The sequence below is a fragment of the Oncorhynchus mykiss genome, chromosome 15 (assembly GCF_057628025.1).
Source record: "Oncorhynchus mykiss isolate SJ-2025 chromosome 15, ASM5762802v1, whole genome shotgun sequence".
NCBI classification, from domain to species: Eukaryota; Metazoa; Chordata; class Actinopteri; order Salmoniformes; family Salmonidae; genus Oncorhynchus; species Oncorhynchus mykiss.
Genome location: NC_143036.1, coordinates 10,349,603 through 10,360,000, shown reverse-complemented (window position 1 = coordinate 10,360,000; position 10,398 = coordinate 10,349,603). Strand labels below are relative to the sequence as shown.

The 10,398-nt window shown below is 44.5% G+C and overlaps 1 protein-coding gene across 4 annotated transcripts in view; it reads right to left on the bottom strand.

Moving 5' to 3' along the window:
- LOC110489566 (semaphorin-5A) overlaps window positions 1–5,249 on the bottom strand; it is a 295,669-nt gene extending 290,420 nt beyond the window's left edge. For 3 of the 4 annotated variants that reach the window (XR_005036038.2, XR_016486534.1, XM_036943684.2), the window contains exon 1: window positions 4,747–5,222. The gene's annotated coding sequence lies outside the window, so the exon portion shown is untranslated. Of the gene's footprint in view, window positions 1–4,746 lie in introns of all 4 variants that reach the window. The other variant, XM_036943683.2, reaches the window with a different exon arrangement.
- Window positions 5,250–10,398: the final 5,149 nt, after the last annotated feature.

Below are 10,398 nucleotides of genomic sequence, written 5' to 3'. Positions count from 1 at the left end.
ATAATCATGGCTCTTATTTTCACATTTCACTTTTCTGTCAGGTCAGGTCATGCCAACCTCATGCCTGTCTCTAGGCCTTATAGTTAAAGTTAGGTTTTAGAGGGTGGGGGAAACTGATGCTAGATCTGTGCCGATGTCTACCCAGATCCACAAAGATGGTCCTCCATCACCCATCTTTATCCAACATCCCTAGGTGTAGGATGTCTGTGCCAAGGTTATAAGTCTCCAGCCGGGCGGCTCTTTGATACTTCATCCTACAGAAGGACCTTTTACTCTAGCCAGAAGAGGCTACTGGACAGGGAAGAGAGGAGATGGTGACTAAGTGGATCTACATTAAATCTAAACTAAAGAGGGGGGGGGGGGGGGTGATAGAACGGACCACTTGAGGGTTGGGGGGTCAGGGAGGAAGTATGTGGTTTTTAGTTGGACTATAATGTTTGCTTCGACCAGCATTAAATCAATGCCTGGGAGAATGTGCGTGGGATTAAAACCCCATTTCAAACCAATGATTACAAACTAATCTACTATGTTATTGCAAGGGTTTTCTATGTAAGGCCAGTTTCTTTTAGTGGTCCTCTCCAGCCCGTGTCAGTTGAATTAGTAACACAAGTATTTTTAAGAGCACTGAGGAAGAGAGTAATGTCAGTTTAGATCACATGCACACATGACAATGTGTATTTTAATCCTAAACAGCATTCTGTCCTGCTCCCAATCCCAAGTCCCTTCCCCAAAGAGATGCCCAATCACAAAGCGGGTCAACAATGGTGCTGTCGATCAATCTGTCTCTATAGTGACCGCAGAGAACGCTGGGGTCCGTGAGGTCACTTTCATTCCAGTATTCTCCAAACAGCGACTAATTGCTTTGTTTGTGCTGGGGTTCCTTGTCAGCGAGCAGGCAAATTCCCAGCACAGAGCAAATATCAATCACACTAGCTAATCATATGTTGCTATTCACACCAAATGACTGGAGAGAGAAGGAGCGGAACAGAGAGAGAAAGAGAGGGAGAGAGAATTAGCTGAGAGCGAGAGAAAGAGAGAGACAGAGAGAGAGAGACAGAGAGAGAGAGAGACAGAGAGAGAGAGAGAGAGAGAGAGAGAGAGAGAGAGAGAGAGAGAGAGAGAGAGAAAGAGAGAGAGGCTCAGCTGCTCTAATTCTCTGTAAATAAAGTGCACACTTCAGTGGTTGTCTTTGTGATGGTGCTTGGGAGTAGAAAGGAAGGAGGTAGGGTTTTTTTCAGCATATATTGTGTTTTCTCTGTCTAGTGAGTTTTCCTTGTTGAAACAGCTGTAATATCAACCCAGTAACTTTGCAGAGAGGCATCCCATCAGATCAATTTCCCCCCCATCGTCACCCCCCTCCACTCTCTCTTCTCCCTTTTATCTCTCCCTCTACCTCTCTCTCACTTTCTATCGTGTTTTCAGGGATTTTAACGGGCCGAGCCGAGCAGGCCTTTCTGAGAGGTGAACTCTGGGAACTCTGCCAAAACTCTCAGAGTAATTCAGCCATCTGGATTGAGGTCACTGTTAGTCGCGGGGTGCACAGTATGAGACAGCACCATCCGCACAGCAGAAAAGGCTCTGGGATTACAGTAGGCTTATTGCCGTGTTCATCACTTCCTTCAGGAAAAAAAGACACATTCATAATTATTTGAAACATCCATCACTATGACAAAGTAGAGTAGAAATGTCACAAAGACCTGTATTGTTGAGTTGCGATATAAAGAGATATTTCTGAGGTAATTTCCACAGCTGCATTCATATTCATGCGGGTCTGAGGGTTTCTGAATGCTCTCAGCAGTAAAATACAGAGGATAGCTCATCCTCCTACACCACCTAACATGATGGAAAGAGACACTCAGGATGAATCAGAGCTCACAGGTAGGGATGGAGGCCAATAAGGAGCTGATGTCGGGAGCTAGACAGTTAGGTTTCTGAGGTGAGGTGAACTCACACTGAACAGGTCATACACACTGTCACCTCAACTTATAGACAAGGGGTATTCAACTCTGACCTTACGAGGTCCGGAACCTGCTGGTTTTCTGTTCTACCTGATAATGAATTGCGCACAAATGGTGTCCCAGGTCTAAATCAGTCCCTGATTAGAGAGGGAACAATGAAACAATGCAGTGGAACTGATGTCCCAGGTCTAAATCAGTCCCTGATTAGAGAGGGAACAATGAAACAATGTGGAACTGATGTCCCAGGTCTAAATCAGTCCCTGATTAGAGAGGCAACAATGAAACAATGCAGTGGAACTGATGTCCCAGGTTTAAATCAGTCCCTGATTAGAGAGGGAACGATGAAACAATGTGGAACTGATGTCCCAGGTCTAAATCAGTCCCTGATTAGAGAGGGAACAGTGAAACAATGCAGTGGAACTGATGTCCCAGGTCTAAATCAGTCCCTGATTAGAGAGGGAACGATGAAACAATGTGGAACTGATGTCCCAGGTCTAAATCAGTCCCTGATTAGAGAGGCAACAATGAAACAATGTGGAACTGATGTCCCAGGTCTAAATCAGTCCCTGATTAGAGAGGAACAATGAAACAATGCAGTGGAACTGATGTCCCAGGTCTAAATCAGTCCCTGATTAGAGAGGGAACAATGAAACAATGTGGAACTGATGTCCCAGGTCTAAATCAGTCCCTGATTAGAGAGGGAACAATGAAACAATGTGGAACTGATGTCCCAGGTCTAAATCAGTCCCTGATTAGAGAGGCAACAATGAAACAATGCAGTGGAACTGATGTCCCAGGTCTAAATCAGTCCCTGATTAGAGAGGGAACAATGAAACAATGCAGTGGAACTGATGTCTCAGGTCTAAATCAGTCCCTGATTAGAGAGGGAACAATGAAACAATGTGGAACTGATGTCCCAGGTCTAAATCAGTCCCTGATTAGAGAGGGAACAATGAAACAATGCAGTGGAACTGATGTCTCAGGTCTAAATCAGTCCCTGATTAGAGAGGGAACAATGAAACAATGTGGAACTGATGTCCCAGGTCTAAATCAGTCCCTGATTAGAGAGGGAACAATGAAACAATGCAGTGGAACTGATGTCCCAGGTCTAAATCAGTCCCTGATTAGAGAGGGAACAATGAAACAATGTGGAACTGATGTCCCAGGTCTAAATCAGTCCCTGATTAGAGAGGGAACAATGAAACAATGTGGAACTGATGTCCCAGGTCTAAATCAGTCCCTGATTAGAGAGGGAACGATGAAACAATGCAGTGGAACTGGGTTCCAAATCCAGAGTTGAGTTCAAAGATGACAGACTAAAGCCTGTTTTGTAAAATACAATGTGTTGGAGTGAATTGTTTGTCTTCAAACAGGTATTGAAGCACAAGTGTGGACAATGAAATTGTTCATGATATCTCCTTGTCTTTGTTTTCTTATGAAGCTTTACATTTGTCAATACAGACATACTGTAAGCGATTCCAGTCTCTAACTAAAGGTTCGTATAACGTAATGGGCTGACAAGACAGAATCTGTGGTGTTGGATCAGAATGGACGGCAATGCAGTGTTCTGTTACTGAGGAGTACCAAGGCAAAATGTGCCCAGGCAGAAAAAGGGCCAATCCTGATGCATTCGAAGTCAACTGCTGTATGTCCTCAAAATAACTGTCAAGTAGTCAACAACAACAAAACATATATCCAGGATTCCGTAACAAAACAAGACCTTACATCCACCTCCTGTTCAATTTGGAAACATTGTCCAACAGGATTGTAACCTGTCAAAAATCCTATTGGATTAGTGATTTTTCCAAAAAAATCCTATTGGATTAGTGATTTTTCAAAAAAAAATCCTATTGGATTAGTGATTTTTCCAAAATAATCCTATTGGATTAGTGATTTTTCAAAAAAAAATCCTATTGGATTAGTGATTTTTCCAAAAGAATCCTATTGGATTAGTGATTTTTCCAAAAGAATCCTATTGGATTAGTGATTTTTCCAAAAGAATTCTAATTCTATTCTATTTCTATTGGATTCTAATCAGATTTTGGGGGGAATTTTCTTTTACTAGGAAATTGTTTCTTACCAAAGTCAATTACAATAATTCACACAAAATTCAACTACATTTCAGTCCAAATATGTTGTAAACTAATGTGTTACTGTGCTTCAATTAAAGCTTAATTACTTGGCTGCTGATTTGTACACATGTAATGGGTCTATAGGCACAGAGAAGATGCAAAGGGTAAGACTGACAATGTAATCATAGGATGGGACCGGTAGGCCTACCTATGTAATTGCACAGACCAAAACACCGTGAGAAACGAGCCTTAATTACCAGTGGATATGTTATTATACAAATTCATATTTGAATCGCAATGTATCGACCTACATAGGGCAGAGGCGAGAATGTCATGAAGCGCGTGTGAGGGGGAATAATCACAGCGTCAGCACCACCAAGCGGTACTAAAACATTTCAGATAAACACTGCAAACTTCTACACCGGGATATTCTTATTATTTTGTGAATAATATCATCGGCTAATATTATTATTATTATATGGTGAAAGTGTCATATGTATTTATTCTAGCTATATGAACAGTTGAATTGTGCACAACAACAGAACAGAGCAGGTGGAAACGTTTAATCTTTCTCCAGTAAAATAAAAACTCCCGAGGTTGCAGTATTTAGACTGCAAGACTGCACTTTAATCAGTTCAGTGAAAGGTATAATTCGGAAAGAAGAAAATATAGTCAAGGTAATGCAATTCAAGTGCCAAGATTTATAAACCACTCACCAAATGAAATCTCCAACTACTCCCGTTCATCTAGCAGGAGCGAAGCTGCGAGTTTCAACCAGTCTGAAGAAGAAGATGAGCGTTGGCGTGGCTCAGGGAAATGAAGGTAAAGATAGAGTAATCACAGTTTGCGTTCTCATATCCAAAACGTCCAGTATCTCAGTCTCTGACTGCTCAGCACATTTCTCAGGTCTCTCTCTCTATGCCGTCTCTCCAGGGGTCGTATATTTTTCTGTCCTCGTGTCTCCTCGCCCAGCGCGCTATGTAACTGGACACAGCAACGCACTGCTGAGCTCCGCTCCAGCTCACAGACAATCGCCTCGGTCACTGAGACAAGGGACGAGGACGCAAACCAAGCGACGCGGACACTTTAAACTTTGTTATAACTGTAGCACGAAGGATGATCTGGTGGAGCTTTGCAGAGTGCGCGGCTATGTTGGTTGCTGCGTGCAAGGCAAGCGCTCTGTGATAGACATGGAGTTCGCAGGATTTTAAAAGGAACTGAAGGAACATTGCGCCCCTACTTTGCTTTTTAAAAATGTTTACAAGATCAGCTTCAAAACCTCCGTTTCGTTTCTCTTGAGATACATACAGTTGTTTTCGTCACCTCTTGTTTTTTTTATTTTTTATTTAATATCTTTAATTAATATATCCTCTGTCAGGTGGCCCTTTACATGCACTTTGCACACGGAGTCGACAGACATACATTTTATCATGTTGATGGAACTTGTGGGAACCCATAGGCGGTCATAGCGTTCCATAAATGTTCTCAGAGAGGAAGTCAAAAGCCTTCTTTCATTTAGCAGATCCAGAGGGATTTACCGTTAGTGCATCTTAAAATAGCTAGGTGAGACAACCACATATCACAGTCATAGAAAGTACATTTCACCTTAATAATTGACGTGGGATTATTTAAAATACTGTTTGAAGAGGTAGGGTTTCAGATTATTTTTGGAAGATGGGCAGGATGCTGTCCTAACTAAAGGGGGAAGATGGTTCCATCAGTGGGGTGACAGGACAGAGAAGAGCTTTGACTGGATTGGGTGGGAGCTGCCCTCCCGTAGGGGTGGGAGGGGCCAGGAGACCAGAGGTGGCAGAACGGAGTGCTTGGGTTAGGGTGTAAAGTTTGAGCGTTCGTTCACACCGTGGATTAATTGACCATGATTCTAGCGTCTCCGCTGCTGCAATAGTGGATGGCAGGGCGCGGCGCACAGCTTCCTGTAGGTCGTGTACGTACTGCAGACGGATATTACAGAGAAACATTGACCCATGAGATCCCAAGTCCAAGTCGTGTAACAGGTAGCCTTGAGTGAAACAACAGTTCTGTGAATATTTTTTATTTATTTTATTTTATTTAACGTTTATTTAACCTGGCAAGTCAGTTTAAGAACGAACGACAATGACGGCCTACCCCGGGCCAAACCCTGATGACGCAGGACCAATCGTGCGCTGCCCTATGGGACGCCCAATCACGGCCCGGTGTCCTACTTTTGACAGATATTGCTTGGGTGAAAACAGCACCATGTTTAAAAAGGCCTTTCAGAGAGAAACAGCGAAATACAGCCAACCTCCTTGTGAATAGAAATATCAATCAAACAAAAATAAATACATGTCAACTCATTTTAATTCTGTCAAAAGTAATAATCAACTTCTCAGACATTGGTCCATTTCAAATCTTAACGCTACATCCACACCAATCAGCATGTAGCAAATACGATGCCCATATAAACTGTCAAAATGTGTATACAGTAGATGTTCATGCCTTATTTGTCATTTTTATCCCTACAGCCAAATGACCATGTTGGTCAAGCTGTTCCCAGACACGGCCTATCTATGACAGTCATCCTGTGATGACACTTGACAGAGAGGCGACGTCTACTACTTTGACAGATGCATTTAGTTATTAAGTCAACGACAGACTGTTAAATAGACCTCTGCCTCTTCCTGTACTGGCCTAGCTGAACACAGATACAGTAGGATAGGCTCTCTGTACCCACACATCTACATTCAAATCAGGAAACTTTCATAAAAATGCAAACCGCCCACAATAGAGGATAAAGTAAAGCTGTGATTTACATTTGAAGTGGCAATCCTCCAACTCACTAGCTTTCGCTCTCTTTCTCTTTCTCTCTCTCTCACCTCTCTCTCACCTCTAACTCTCATCTCTCTCTCTCTTGATATGGGAAGTGTGTGGGTAACCTTTTCCTCCTCTCTGTGCCAAGCGATGCAATGGGAGCATCCCTTCTTTCTTTAAATACGGAAATGTTCCAATGCGAAATGTCAAATTTTGTCAGAGAACGTTCGCATATTTACAAGGCTGAGACTTGGCATGGATTAGGTAGTAGAATATGTATGATGCATTTGTTTGATGCCAGGGAAGGACAAAGACTAGACAGGACACAGGGGGAGCCTGTGTTTCATCCTGTACATCCCATGGTGACTTGTACATATTACTCACTGCAGCTGTCCAACAGTTTCTAAGAACTTACTAACTCAACGTCAGTGAATTCATCTTCAATTGTGGCTGGATGTCCTTTGGGGTGGTGGATTATTCTTGATACACACGGGAAACTGTTGAACGTGGAAAAAAAACCCAACAGCGTTCGCCCTCTGAATGGCTCACATACACAATCCATGTCTCAAGTTTTTTTTTATCCTTCTTTAACCCGTCTCCTCCCCTTCATCTACACTGATTGAAGTGGATTTAACAAGTGACATCAATAAGGGATCATAGCTTTCACCTGGTTTCCCCTGGCCAGTCTATGTCATAGAAAGAGCAGGTGTTCTTAATGTTTTAAACTCAGTGTACATTTTGACATGTTTACATAACGTGGAACCTAGAACGATTTGAATTAATATCACAAGGTCGACCATTTTAGATTTTAGTCATGTAGCAGACACTCTCATCCAGAGCGACTTACTGGAGCAATTAGGTTTAATTGCCTTGCTCAAGGGCACATCGACAGTATAACCAACTCTCTAAACCGCTAGGCTAAAGCACATGTAGGTAGTAACTGTCTGGATTCAGAACCTACTGTTTGATTCCATCTCAATCTGGATCTAGCTCTTACTCCAACTAAAGCCTCTCCACTTGGAGATCCTAAAACCCCTGGAAGTGTTATTTACATCGTCATCAAGTTAGATTCCAGACAATAGTGGGTCATGGGATAAATAAGCTTAAATGTAGATACCAGACAATGGTGGGTCTTGAGATAAATAAGCTTCATGTTAGATTCCAGACAATAGTAGGTCTTGAGATAAATAAGCTTCAATTTAGATTCCAGACAATGGTGGGTCTTGAGATAAATAAGCTTCAATTTAGATTACAGACAATAGTGGGTCTTGATATTAATAAGCCAAGTTAGATTCCAGACAATGTTGGGTCTTGAGATAAATAATCTCTGCTAATGGATGGATGGAGGGGGAGGAATCACCTCTGGTGTGTGTGTCCCTCTCCTTAAACAGCAGACATACTGTATTCCATAGGTGCCAGAGTCAGTCTAATAATCTGGAGTTGCCAGGCAACCCACACCAAAAATCTAGGCTAGGCACAAGTCCCTTACCGCTCTTCACTCCATCCCTTCCTCCCTCCATCCCTTCAACTGGCCCCAAATGTGTTTGCTGTTGTGAAGTGTGTGTGTGTGTGTGTGTGTTTGTACCTCTGCCTTCCCTCCTACAGCAATCTGTCCATCTGTCATACTGCTGTTGCTACAGAGCCGCTGGTCAGCTCAGGACTGGATGGCCTCTGGGAACCCTAAGAACAAACAATCCATTGCATGTACACACACACACACACACACACACACACACACACACACACACACACACACACACACACACACACACACACACACACACACACACACACACACACACACACACACACACACATCGAGTTTACAGCAGCTGACTCAATCACCTAAGAAAGACTGTCCCCTGGGGATGGGGTGTGTGCATTTATATGGACCGTGGGTCAGTTTGGATAGGGTGATGGAGAGGGGGTGATGGATAGGGGGTGATGGAGAGGGTGATGGAGAGGGTCATGGAGAGGGGGTAATGGAGATGGGGTGATGGAGAGGGGGTGATGATGGAGAGGGGGTGAAGGAGAGGGTGATGGAGAGGGGGTGATGTAGAGGGGGTCATGGAGAGGGGTAATGTAGATGGGGTAGTGGTGGAGAGGGGGTGACGAGGGGTTGAATGAGAGGGGGTGAGGAGGGGTGATGGAGAGGAGGTGAGGAGTGGGTGATGGAGAGGGTGACAGAGAGGGGGTGATGGAGGGGTTCATGGAAAGGGGGTGATTGAGATGGTGACAGAGAGAGGGTGACGGAGAGGGTGACAGAGAGGGGGTGAGGAGGGGGTGAGGAGTGGGTGACAGAGGGGGTGATGGAGGGGGTTCATGGGGAGGGGGTGATTGAGAGGGTGATGGAGAGGGTGTCAGAGAGGGGGTGAGGAGGGGTTGAATGAGAGGAGGTGATGGATAGGGGGTCAGGAAGGGGGTGAGTAGGGGGTGAGGAGGGGGTGATGGAGAGGGGGTGATGGAGAGGGGGTGAGGAAGGGGTGATGGAGAGGGGGTGATGGAGAGGGGGTGATGGAGAGGGGGTGAGGAGGGGGTGATGGAGAGGGGGTGAGTAGGGGGTGAGGAGGGGGTGATGGAGAGTATAGTTCCTGAAAGGAGGAGAAAAAGGGAGGGAGGGTAGAGCGGGAGAGGAGTGCTGGCCAACTGAATCTCTGCAGTCATCTTTCACCCTGCTACTGTATCGGCGTGGGCCCAATGAGCCATCCCACACTGCACTGGGGTCAAGGCCAGGCGATTTCTCAGGCTTACCCAGCCTTGCCTTGCCCCTGCGGTGGCGGGGGAGAGGACCCTGTAGTGTCGGAGCTCCAGAATGTCTGCTGTAATGGTAACTGTCACGGTCCAGAGGAAGAAGGATTTGTCTTTTGATGTCAATGATGTCATAAATGTCAAGGTTCTCCATGAAGAATTTCTGCAGTGAGGGGAAGTGATTGAACCAGATAGACCTGGTGTCTCCCAGGTGTATAACAAAAGACACCTGAAACACACAGACACAGAGCTCAGCAAAATCTGGGTGAGATTTAATTTTCTAATGGCTGCCATATTATTGGCACAAAATCGGCTTGTTCTCATATAGTGCGTGTGTGTCCATGCACTCGTGTGTATGCATTGCCTATAAGTGTGCCCTCTGTCTTCTCTTGTGGCTTCTACAATGTGATGGAGTGGAGCTGTTGCACCCTCCAACCCAGCAGTCCCAGAATGAATGGATAGACTGACAGAGAGAGAGAGACAGAGTGAAAGGGAGAGAGAGAGAGACACACACACACACACAGAGTGAGACACACACACAGATAGAGATAGAGAGAGAGAGAGAGGGAGAGAGAGAGAGAGATAATCAAATGCCGTGCTCAGCCCTCAGTCCATCTTCCCCTACTCTACTGATACTCTGGCCGGATAGATCCCTCAATGTCCTCCCCTGCTTCCACCATGATGGATAATAACCCTCTCTCTCCCTTGGATGTGAAATGAAGTGGAAAAGTTCAGCGGCGGAGATGATAAACAATAATAGTATTGGTGTCAAGGGTTTTACTATCCATAAACAGTGATAGTATTGGTGTCAAGGGTTTTACTATCCATAA